This window comes from Ovis aries, chromosome 16 (genome assembly GCF_016772045.2).
Source record: "Ovis aries strain OAR_USU_Benz2616 breed Rambouillet chromosome 16, ARS-UI_Ramb_v3.0, whole genome shotgun sequence".
Taxonomy (NCBI): domain Eukaryota; kingdom Metazoa; phylum Chordata; class Mammalia; order Artiodactyla; family Bovidae; genus Ovis; species Ovis aries.
In genome coordinates, this window is record NC_056069.1 from 70,823,533 (window position 1) to 70,835,181 (window position 11,649).

The following is an 11,649-nucleotide window of genomic DNA, read 5'->3' on the forward strand; positions in this document are numbered from 1 at the left end:
AGAGTCTATACAAAGGATTATTCCAACAGTTGAGAAAATGAATATTTAACCTTTCCTACCAGAGCTCAGAGCCATCCCAGGACTCACCCCGTACCCTCAGTCTGCTCTGGAGCCCACCAGAAGAGCAGAAAAATGCTTGCTGTTCTGCTTCTTTCTGCAAACCCACTCCCCACCCCCCCATCCCCAGATCAGCCAGTGTTCCACAGACTAGAGCTGAGATGGGACCTGTCACGGTGTTCACGGAGACACACATGCTCTCATAATCCTGTTACATCACCCCAAGCCCACAGGAGACGCGCAGAATCTAAAATTAGCTGTTTTTAGGCTTTCATGCTAATGGAAAGCTGTGTGTAAACTCTGCCCCTTTCCAAAACTTGGTCATTCTCTTCAGTAATTATCATTTAATAAACCAGAGAAGCATTCTATATAAAAGACAGATTTACTTATTGGATAACACAAACATTATGGAATAAAGCAATGACGTCTCCAACGTGGCTCACGCCATGAATGTGGAGCCCAGGACAACACAGCCGCTTAGACGATAATGCTGCCAAGTTTTAACTTCTTTGACTCTCAGCTGCAAGACTTTAAAATTTTAAAAAATGTCTTCAGCCTTAGTTCAGCTGCCCTATTGAAGTTCTAAACTCCCAGTTGATTAGAGCCTTATTCTTAGTAAACAACAATTCTGAGAAATAGAAAGATATATTTTTCTGTGCGGTTCATGTATTCATTTCATTGTACAACACAACCCAGGAGATTTGAGGAATTTAAAAGAAATTTCCCTGTTTTTTCCTCCCCTGCAATTGATTCTCACAGTACAAACCCTGCCGCTTTCTCTGCTGACAACAAAGCTTCTCGGGAGCCTTCCCAGGCTCTGGGGCCTGGTGGCCAGCCCCTCAGGCAGTGGCCCTGGTCCGGCCGCAGGCAGGGCCGAGGCAGGGATGGGAGCCGGGGAGGGAGCCCCCTCCCCTCCCCAGCCCCGGGAGCCCCGGCGTCCGCACCGTCCGCCCTCCACCCGGAGGCCTCTGACGGGCCAGGCCGATGCTGGGCTCCTGGTCCGCCTGCCTCCAGGGACCGCAGCCCCTACTTCGGCGGTAGAACCCCCCACCCCAGCTGCGGGTGGGGCCCAAGCCGTCTAGCCCCCCACCCTGAGTGCCAGCACCTGTGCTCAGCTCTGCGAGAAGTGGAGGGCGGGGTTGGCCAGACGAGGCCAGGTCAGGAAGGAGGGAGAGAGACACCGCGAAAAACAAACCAGAAACAGCTACCCAAAGAAAGCGCCTGTGCCAGCGTGGACGCCGGCGGACGGAAGAGGGGCCGGAGGGGAGGGGCAGACGGCGCAGGGCTCAGACAGGGGCATCCTGCAGGGAGCGCACACCCCACACCCCCTGAAGGCGGGGGCCAGCCCGGCGCCTTGGCAGACAGGCCGGGGCAAGCCCACGGGGAGGGCACCCCGCAGAGCAGGGTGGGGGAGACCCACCGGAGCCCACACTGGTGCCCACGCATGAGACACCCGCTGAGGGTCCAGCCTGGACGCTGCAGGCTGTGGGCGGCGTCCTCCGCGTCCCAGCACGGGGAGCGCCATGGTCCCTGTCACTCTGAGCAGCGGGCAGCAGGCAGTCCAGCGTGGACGCGGGGATGGCGAGGCTTGGGCAAGAAGTGACCGAGAGAAGTGCGCTCGGCGGCCCCGTGGAACTGTCTCTTGCTTCAACAGTGCTTGGACAGAACAGACCCAGGGACTCTCCTTGCTCCAGCCTCCAACAACCCTCCAACATTTTTTCCAGTCGCAGCCTCCAGAGTCAGCCACTCAGCTGTCCGTGATCACCGGGACCAGCCACCACTTTTTAACTCCTTATAGCTGACCAATCATGAGCTCCCAGATTCGTCAGAATCATTCTACAGAGGTGGAGGCCGTCAGCCGCCTGGCTAACATGCAGCGGCGGGCCGCCTACACCTGCCTCTCTCTGGGCTCCTGCCGACGACGTGGCCCTGGAGGGCGTGGGTCACTTTTTTCGCGAACGGGCCAAGGAGAAGCGCGAGGGCGAGGAGCGTCTCTTGAAACTGCAAAACCAGCGTGGCGGCCGCGCCCTCTTGCTGGACGTGCAGAAGCCCTCTCAAGATGAGGGGGGTAAAACCCAGGAGGCCATGGAGGCCGCCCTTCTCGTAGAGAAGAACCTGAATCAAGCCCTGTTGGATCTGCGTGGCCTGCTTCTGCCCGAGGAGACCCCCACATCTGTGACTTCCTGGAGAACCACTTCCTAGATGAGGAAGTGAAACTCATCAAGAAGATGGGTGACCACCGGACCAACCTCCGCAGGCTGGCTGGTCCCCAGGCTGGGTTGGGCGAGTATCTCGAAAGGCTCACCCTCAAGCATGACTACCAGGAGCTTCTGGAGACCAGTGGCCACTGAAGAACCCACCTCACATCAGGGCTACTTGAAGCCCCCCTCTGCAGCCACTAGGCAGCTTTTTAACACCCTGGAGCCCTCTCTCAAGCCTTGGACCCAATGGAAACAATAAAGCTTTTTGCAGCATAAAAAAATAAAGAAAGAAAGAACTGACCGAGAGCTGGAAGCCCAGCAGAGGAGGCGCGGGAGAGCCGGGTAGGCCCCCTGGGAGCTGCTGGTTCACTGGGTGAGGGGGGGCGTGAGCAGGCAGGACCAGCAGGGGACCCCAGGGACCTCTTAGCAAGAGGGGGAGACTGTGTGAGAGGCAGAGGAGGCCTGCCGGCCCCCCGAGCTCTGGGGCTGCAGTCAACACCAGTACCCCGCCCCTGTTGAGCTCTTCCAGGACCGCAGGCCGCCGGGAGCCCACAGGTGACCTCTCTGCTGCCCAAACGCCACCCACTGCCCCTCCGCGCGGCTGTGGGTGTCCAGCGGGCTCCCTGGTGGGAGGTGGACAGGGAGCGCCACCAGGACAGCCCGGGGGCCCAGCCCGCACTGCCCCCTCCCGTAGCGCCAACCATCTGGGGGTCCTGGCCGCCCCTTGTTCCAGGCCTCAGGACTGCAAGCAGGAGCCCCCTTGGCTGGGGACATCCACAGACAGGCGGCCTCGCCGATGCGCGTCTGGAGGGGTCCCAGGACTGGCGGCCCGGAGGACACCCACCTCTGTTTCCAAGAGACAGCAAGTTTCTGGGAAGAACCATGCCCCATGGGAGGCCCACTCTGACCCCGGGAGGGTCCCAGCTGGGGGCTCAGTAAGCATGCCTCTGTGAAGTCATAGGTGTTGCAGCCGGGAAGCCCCTCGGAGTAGAGAAGAGTCTCTCCAGCCCGGCCGCCCTGGGGGAGGGGGCCTGGAGGGGAAGACCCCCTAAGCTGGCCCCCAGCAGAGCCCAGGCCCAACCCCAGGACCTGGCCCGGACCGTCGTGGAGGGCACTCCATGCTGGGCGCTCAGGGGCGCGGCTGGCGCGGGCAGCTGGGTTTGCAGATGGTTTCCAGGCCCAGTTCCCCCAGTTCTGAGCTTCCAGCACCACCACAGAGGCTGCACATGCCCGTGGGGGCCTCTCCCTGGTGAACCAGTTTAACCCTCCACTGCGTCTGGGGTCACTCCCCTCAGCGGCAGAGCCTGAGGCCGCAGGGCCTGAGCTCCCAAACTGAAAGCTGCCCTTTCGTTGGTGGGAAGCGCTCCATCTGCTCTTCGCGCCTTCCTAAGGGCGGGGTCACTGTGCCTCCCGCCCCCGGAACACACAGGCATTTCCCAGTGTCACTGGAACGAGACAACTAGCATCACAGTCGAATTCTCCAGATGCTGATAAACTCTGAGGACTAGCTGGAAATGAAGTCGTCATTCTGCTGATTCTTCCGTACTTTCAGGGCTTCGCAGGTGGCGCTAGTGGTAAAGAACCCGCCTACCACGGGTTAGATCCCTGGGGTCGGGCCGGTCCCCTGGAGGAAGAGACGGCAACCCACTCCAGGGTTCTTGCCAGGAGAATGCCGTGGGCAGGGCCCGGCGGGCTGCAGTCTGCGGGGTCGCCCAGAGTCAGACGCGACTGAGGACGCACGCACCCAGTTCTTTTCAGCAAACGACTGGTGAGCCGCAGCTCCGCACGGGAGACTCTGCTGGTGTTTTCAGACGAAGAGGCCTGAATCCCTCCTCGCGCCCCTGCACCTTTCCTTCCAGCCGAGCTGTGGACCTACAGGTGGGTGAGCCGCAGCCAGCGTTTGACCACCAGGCACCCCTCCGGCTGGAAGCTACGTGACTCAGGAGAAAAGACATGAATGCTGGAAATGAAATCTCTCTTCATATTCACTGAGGTTCTGTTTCAGGGAAAGTAATGGCACTTTTTTAAAAAAAAACACACAAGAGGCTTTGCAGACTCTTCAGAAGAAAGCCCAGACTCACCAGCTGGATGGAGCAGCTCACACCTGCTCTTAGGCTGCTTAGACGCGGCTCTCAGCACCCAGGAGCTGCACAGCTGGCCCTGCGGTAAGCCCCAGATGTGACCAGGAGCTCCAGAGCTCAGAGAGACGCTGCTTCTCTGACAGTTTTCTTCAGTAGCAGCAGGCTTTTATTTCTTTATTTGCTTATCTATTTTTATTCATTTTTGGCCGTCCTGGGTCTTTGTCGCTGCATGGATTTTCTCCAGGTGCGGCAAGGAGGCCACCTCGAGTCCCGGTGTGCGGGCTGCTCAGCGTGGCGGCTTCTCCTGTGGGGCACGGGCGGTCGTTGCAGCTTCAGTAGGAGCTTCAGTAGCTGCAGCTCCCGAGCTCAAAAGCAGACCCAGTAGTTGTGGCACACGGGCTTAGTTGCTCCGCTTAGTTGCCTGTGGGGTCTTCCCAGCCCAGAGATGGAGCCCATGTCTCCTGCATTGGCAGATGGATTCTTTACCTCTGAGCCTCCAGGGAAGCCCAGGCATAGCAGGGTTCTGCAGGCAGGCTGCAAGGGATACCAGCAGACATGCAGCCAGCCTCCTGACATAGTCACCAAGAAAAAAAAAAAAAAAAAGACTTTTTCAGTTGTAAGAAGCATACTTAAGATCAGAGGTATATGTTAAAACTAAAATGATAAGGAAACCACCATCAAGTTCAGAGCAGCTGTTCAGTACGAACGCAGTTTGCTCCAATTATTTGGCTCCAAAGATGGACAAGCAGGAATATGTATTTGCCAAACTATAACTACCTCCCGGAACGTGGGCAAACTCCGGGAGATGGTGAAGGACGGGGAAGCCTGGCACGCTGCAGCCCAAGGGCTCACAAAGAGTCGGACACGACTCAACAAGCAGCTCAACAACAACCCTGGTGACTTCTGGGGACTGCAATTATTACTATCATTAGCTTCTCTGATGCACATTTGAAATGTATGTGTAATTTGAAGATGAAAAAGTCATTAAGCACCTTTTGGACAAATACCCTACTTTCACTTCCATGCTACAAATTGATAGAAACACGCTCTTTTTATCACTGGCATTTTAGATACTGTAGGCTCTGGAATTTTGGATGAAAAAGTCCAGGAAACCTGCCATCCATTCCATCGGTAGTAGGGGAACCTCCCCCACACCTCAGCTGCCACCGCCATTTCCTAGGCGAGCCAGCTCCTGGACGGCCTTGCGGGGCCCCGGCAGTGGGCTATCCTGGGGCTGGACCCTCCATCACGAAGCAGGGTCAGCTCCGGCCCAGCCCAAGGAGGGTCCCCAGAGACCACCGGCTCCAGGGTCAGCTTGCCTGTCCTCAGGGTCCCAGATGCAAAGCAGCTGCACCAGGCTTGTTAACAGAAGACTCTGCTGAGGGCCTGCAGTGGAGTGGGGCTGGAGCTCAACAACTAATGAGCAGAGGTTTGCAGGGACAAGCTGGCGGCCACTGAGAGGAGCCAGCTGGCATCCCAGGGGTGAGGGAGGGTCTTGCCCCAGCCAGGCGGGCTCCGTGGTCCAGGCAGATGCCCTGGCACCTGGGAGCCTCCCCAACAGACTCCTCCTGGGCCTCGCCTTCTGACGCCACCAGCCTGCCGGCCTGGCCACGGGAATCCACTTGCTGTTGACCATGGGGAGGTCACTGGTTTTCTCAACTGCGCTGCACACTCTAGGCGCCTCTGCTCACGTCCCATCCACCTGGGCTCACGTGGCCACTAGCATTGCCCTGGGTGGGCTGCATGCTCCCCAGAACCTGGGAGGAGGCCAGGGCTGAGCCCACCCAGAGGGTCGACCTGGGCGTGGAAAGGAATCAGGGTTGGAGGGTGAAGTGAGGCCCTGGTCTCTGTCTCCATGTTCAAGGTCACAGCATCCTGGCCTGAGGTGCACATCCTCACAGAGGAGCAGCACCCGGCAACAGGCGTGTCAGGCTTCCTCACACTTCTTATTTGCTGGCTAATCCCGTTGTGAGCATGTCCGATCGATTAACAAAGACGTGTTCATAGCACGCCTGTCGGTGCCAGGCACCGAGCAGAGGATCGGGGTGGCCGGGTCCTGCCCAGCAGGACCGGGTCTTTGGGGTGAATGCTGTGGTCCCCTCAGTCCAGCACAGCTCTCCTGGTTCTCTCCTAGACGAGGATAAAGCCACCCGTAACTGCAAGCAGAGAGGCAGGAGCAAAGGGAAGCAACTCCCCCCGGACACACGTGCGGCCTGGGCAGCCGCCCCCACACCAACAAACAGCCGGAGAGGCGAGGCTCCGGGGCTGGGCACAGAAGTCCCCCCAAACTCCAGGCCCAGGCAAAGCCTACTTATGTTCACTCTGACGCGCCCTCCTTTCCGCCACATCTGTGCGTGGGCCACGCGGAAAGGCCCGGGCACCGGGAGGCGAGCGTGTCTTCCGTGGCACGGGCAGCCAGCCTGGACCGGGCTCGAGGGCAGAGGGCGCAGGGCACGTGGTGGACGCCGCCCGGGAGCCCCTGTGCCACCGAGGGGAAGGGGGTGGACGTCGCGACACTGGGCAGCCAGGCCGCCTCCAGGCTGTCTGCTCGATTCCCACTGGCTCCAGAGAGGAGCCCTCGAAGCGCAGCGGCCGGAAACCGGATGGACTGTGAGCGCCCAGGGTCTGCTGAGAGCCCGCCGACCGCTTCCAGAAAAGGAAGAGGGTCCCTGGGCAGCAGCAACGAGCCTCTCAAGAGGACCCTGGCCGGGCGCCTGCTCAGACGGAAGTAACGCGTAGCTCATCACCCGGAAGAGAGGCTGCAGGACCACTGATGGAGACACCGGCCGGGCCCCTCGAGGCAGAACACCCCACCCCCCGCTGCCTTCTTTCTTTCACTTCCTTCAGAAAAAGCTCTTTCTTTGGATACAGCTCTGGGCTTTTCTTAAAAAAAAAAAAAAAAAAAACCAGAAAAAGTATTTTTTAATTTACAAATGGAAATCTAAGCATGTGTTCCAACTGATTCTTATTTCATTTCCAAGCTAACAGTGGAACCTCGGCTCAGGGCAGATGAAGAAGCTGACTCACGTTGACCCACCAAACCCGCATAAAAAAAAACCACTCAGACACAGTAGGAGACCAGCAGAGAGGGTCTGAAGCTCTCCCCTCCCCTCCCCGCCCGGGAGGGTTTATCTTCCTATAAATACCACAGTTTCTCAGAGTAATTACACCCATAAATTCCTTGAGCGCTATCAGGACACATGAGCCAAGGGAAATGTGTGTGAGCAAACGTGCAGCTTGAACTGTAACAGACAAAACCCGGAAACAAACCACAGGCCCATCGAACAGTCAGTCTGCAGACAGAAGGCAGCACCTCCCCCGTCAGAACCAGTCAGGAGCAGGAGCAGATTCTCGCAAACGTTCCACGAGGATGGGCCTGAAAAAAATCCTAAAAAAAGGTGCCAGTCCACGAGAGCATATGTTGAATTGCTCCATTTACGTAAACTTTCTAGAAAAGGAGAAAACGATACAGATAGGAAACCATGGAGGCAGGGGGGTGGGCATTGAAGAGCTGTCACACGATTTGATGTGCTTGGACATTTGACACATTATCAGGTATTTGACAGATGAATGAGTTCTGCGAGAAACATCACACTAGTTTCCTGGAAAATAAAGCAGTAAAAACAACCAGCAAATCATAACTCAGGTAAAAATGAAAAGTTACATAACAGAACAACAACAGCAAAAACCTCACAGCACCTAACTCAGCCCAGCAGAAAAATAAAAACGATTCAACCAAAACTAGTGGTAAAAGTGTGCTGCGAAGACAGGGGAAGTCGTGTTTGGGAAAGGCGCAGGTGGAGGCACGAGAGGATTAGACTGCAAGGACCAGGAGCACATGGACATCACCAGACGTTCGACACGAAATCAGCGCGATTGTATTCTGTGCAGCCAGAGACGGAGAAGCTCCGTACAGTCAGCAAAACAAGCCTGGGAGCTGACTGTGGCTCAGATCGTGAGCTCATTAGTGCAGAATTCTCAAAGTGCAGACGAGTTGGAGAAAGTAGGAGGCACCACTAGACCATTCGGGTCTGACCTGAACCAAATCCCTTATGACTGTACAGTGGAGGTGAGACATGGATTCAAGGGGTTAGATCTGATAGATAGAGTGCCTGATGGATGGAGGTTAGTAAACATTGTACAGGAGGAAGTGGTCAAAACCATCCCCCAGAAGAAGAAATGCAAAAAGGCAAAATGGCTGTCTGGGGAGGCCTTACAAACAGCTGAGAAAAGAAGAGAAGCGAAAGGCAAAGGAGGAAAGGAAAGATACATCCATCTGAACGCAGAGTTCCAAAGAATAGCGAGGAGAGAGAAGAAAGCCTTCCTCAGTGGTCAATACAAAAAAAAAAAAAAAAAATAGAGGAAAACAACAGAATGGGAAAGACTAGAGATCTCTTCAAGAAAATCAGACAAACCAAAGGAAACTTTCATGCAAAGATGGGCTCGATAAAGGACAGAAATGTTATGGACCTAACAGAAGCAGAAGATATTAGGAAGAGGTGGCAAGAATACACAGAAGAACTATACAAAAAAGATCTTAACGACCCGGATAATCCAATGATGTAATCATCACCTAGAGCCAGACATCCTGGAGTGCAAAGTCAACTGGGCCTTAGGAAGCATCACTACGAACAAAGCTAGTAGGGGTGATGGAGTCCCAGCTGAGCTATTTCAAAACTTTAAAGATGATGCTGTGAAAGTGCTGCACTCAATATGCCAGCAAATTTGAAACTCAGCAGTGGCCACAGCACTGGAAAAGCTCAGTTTTCTTTCCAATCCCAAAGAAAGGCAATGCCAAAGAATGTTCAAACTACCACACAACTGCACTCATCTCTCATGTTGACAAAGTAATGCTCAAAATTCTCTGAGGAAGGCTTCAACAGTATGTGAACTGAGAACTTCCAGATATTCAAGCTGGATTTAGAAAAGGGAGAGGAACCAGAGATCAAATTGCCAACACCCACTGGATCATAGAAAAAGCAAGAGAACTTCAGAAAAATATCTATTTGTGCTTCATTGACTACGCTAAAGCCTTTGACTGTGTGGATCACAGTAAACTGTGGAAAATTCTTCAAGAGCTTGGAATATCAGACCACCTTACCTGCCTCCTGAGAAACCTGTATGTAGGTCAAAAAGCTACAGTTAGAACCAGACATGGAACAACGAACTGGTTCAAAATTGGGATAGGAGTGTATCAAGGCTGTATATTGTCACCTTGCTTTTTTAACTTATATGCAGAATACATCATGTAAAATGTCAGGTTGGATGAAGCACAAGCTGGAATCAAGATTGCCGGGTATGCAGATGACACCCCCCTTATGGCAGAAATGGAAGAGGAACTAAAGAGCTTCTTGATGAAAGTGAAAGAGGAGAGTGAAAAAGCTGGCTTAAAACTCAACATTCAAAAAACAAACATCATAGCACCTGGTCCCATCATGTCACAATAAATAGATAGGAAATCAATGGAAACAGTGACAGACTTTATTTTCTTGGGCTCCAAAATCACTGCAGATGGTGACTGCAACCATGAAATTAAAAGACACTTGCTCCTTGGAAGAAAAGCTATGAACAACCTAGACAGCATATTAAAAAGCAGAGACATTACTTTGCTGGTAAAGGTCCCTATAGTCAAAGTCATGTATGGATGTGAGAGTTGGACCATAAAGAAAGCTGAGTGCTGGACAATTGATGCTTTTGAACTGCCATGTTGGAGAAGACTCTAGAGAGTCCCTTGGACTGCATGGAGATCACACCAGTCCATCCTAAAGGGAATCAGTCCTGAATATTCAGTGGAAGGACTGATGCTGAAGGCAAAGCTCCAATACTTTGGCCACCTAGTGCAAAAGGCTGACTCTTTAGAAAAGACCCTGATGCTAGGAAAGATTGAGGGCAGGAGGAGAAGGGGATTGGGATGACAGAGGATGAGATGGTTGGATGGCATCACCAACTCAATGGACATGAGTTTGAGTAAACTCTGGGAGATGGTGATGGACAGGGAGGCCTGGCGGGCTGCAGTCCATGGGATCACAGAGTCGGACATGACTGAGCGACTACTGTACTGAAATGAACCAGGAGGAAGTTGATAGATATTGTCTAAAATGAGAAACCAATAAACAGTAGGAGAACATTATCACTGATAAATATAGAGACCATGAAATCAAAAGATGCTCCTTGGAAGGAAAGCTATGACCAACCTAGACAGCATATTAAAAAGCAAAGATACCACTTTGCTGAGAAGGGTCCATCTAGTCAAAGCTACGGTTTTTCCAGTAGTCATGTATGGATGTGAGAGTTGGACCATAAAGAAGGCTGAGCACCGAAGAACTGATGTTTTCAAACTGGTGCTGGAGAAGACTCCAGAGAGTCCACTGGACAGCAAGGAGTTCAAACCTGTCAATCCTAAAGAAAATCAACCTGGAATATTCATTGGAAGAACTGATGTTGAAGCTGAAGCTCCAATACTTTGGCCCCCTGACGCACTGGAAAAGACCCTGAGGCCTGGGAAGGTGGGAGGCAAAAGGAGAAGGGGGAGACAGAGGATAAGATTGTTGGATGAGGAAGGGGGGTTCATGTTTGGGAACGCATGTAAGAATTAAAGATTTTAAAATTAAAAAATAAATAATTAAACCTTAAAAATTTAAAAAAAAGATTGTTGGATGGCATCACCAGCTCAGTGGTCGTGAGTTTGAGCAAACTCCAGGAGGTGGTGAAAAACAGGGAAGGCTGGTGTGCTGCAGTCCATAGGGTCACAAAGAGCTGGACACAACTTAGTTAATGAACAAAAAGAAGACAGCAGCAGTTTTAAAGATAGGTAATAAAAAGCGAGGTGCTTCAGGGAAACAAAAGTAGATGATGAGGCTGGGGTCTGGGGCAGGATTGTGTTTTCTTATAAAGCTTGTAATATTGTTTGACTTTTAAACTATGTTTGTGCTATTTTTGAAATAAAACTATTCTGAAAAGCAAGGGAGTCAAACAAAATAAGTAATTACAATCTAATTTCACCGCTATTTCAAAAGTATATTTTAATGCCAAAAAATGTTGAAAGAACAAAAATTAATTTAGTTCAAAGAAAGATTCACTCTTTTTTTTTTATTTGTAATTGTTATTATTTCTCAATTTGCTGAAGATAAATGAGAATTTCCTTGTGGTCTGGAATCAGCACCATCACCAAGGAAAGTGGCCAGAGGAAGGAGGATATTGTTGGGTTAGCCTTTCAGGAAAGGTCCTCTCAGCCTTTCTTCCTCTTTTTCCGCCTCTTGCCTGGAATGCAGGCGTGATGGCTGAAGCATCAACAGCCACACTAGGACTGT

General features: G+C 52.8%; 1 pseudogene; it reads left to right on the forward strand.

Moving 5' to 3' along the window:
• The first annotated feature begins 1,694 nt into the window (after positions 1 to 1,694).
• Positions 1,695 to 3,918, forward strand: LOC101110873 (ferritin light chain-like; annotated as a pseudogene).
• The last annotated feature ends 7,731 nt before the right edge of the window (positions 3,919 to 11,649 follow it).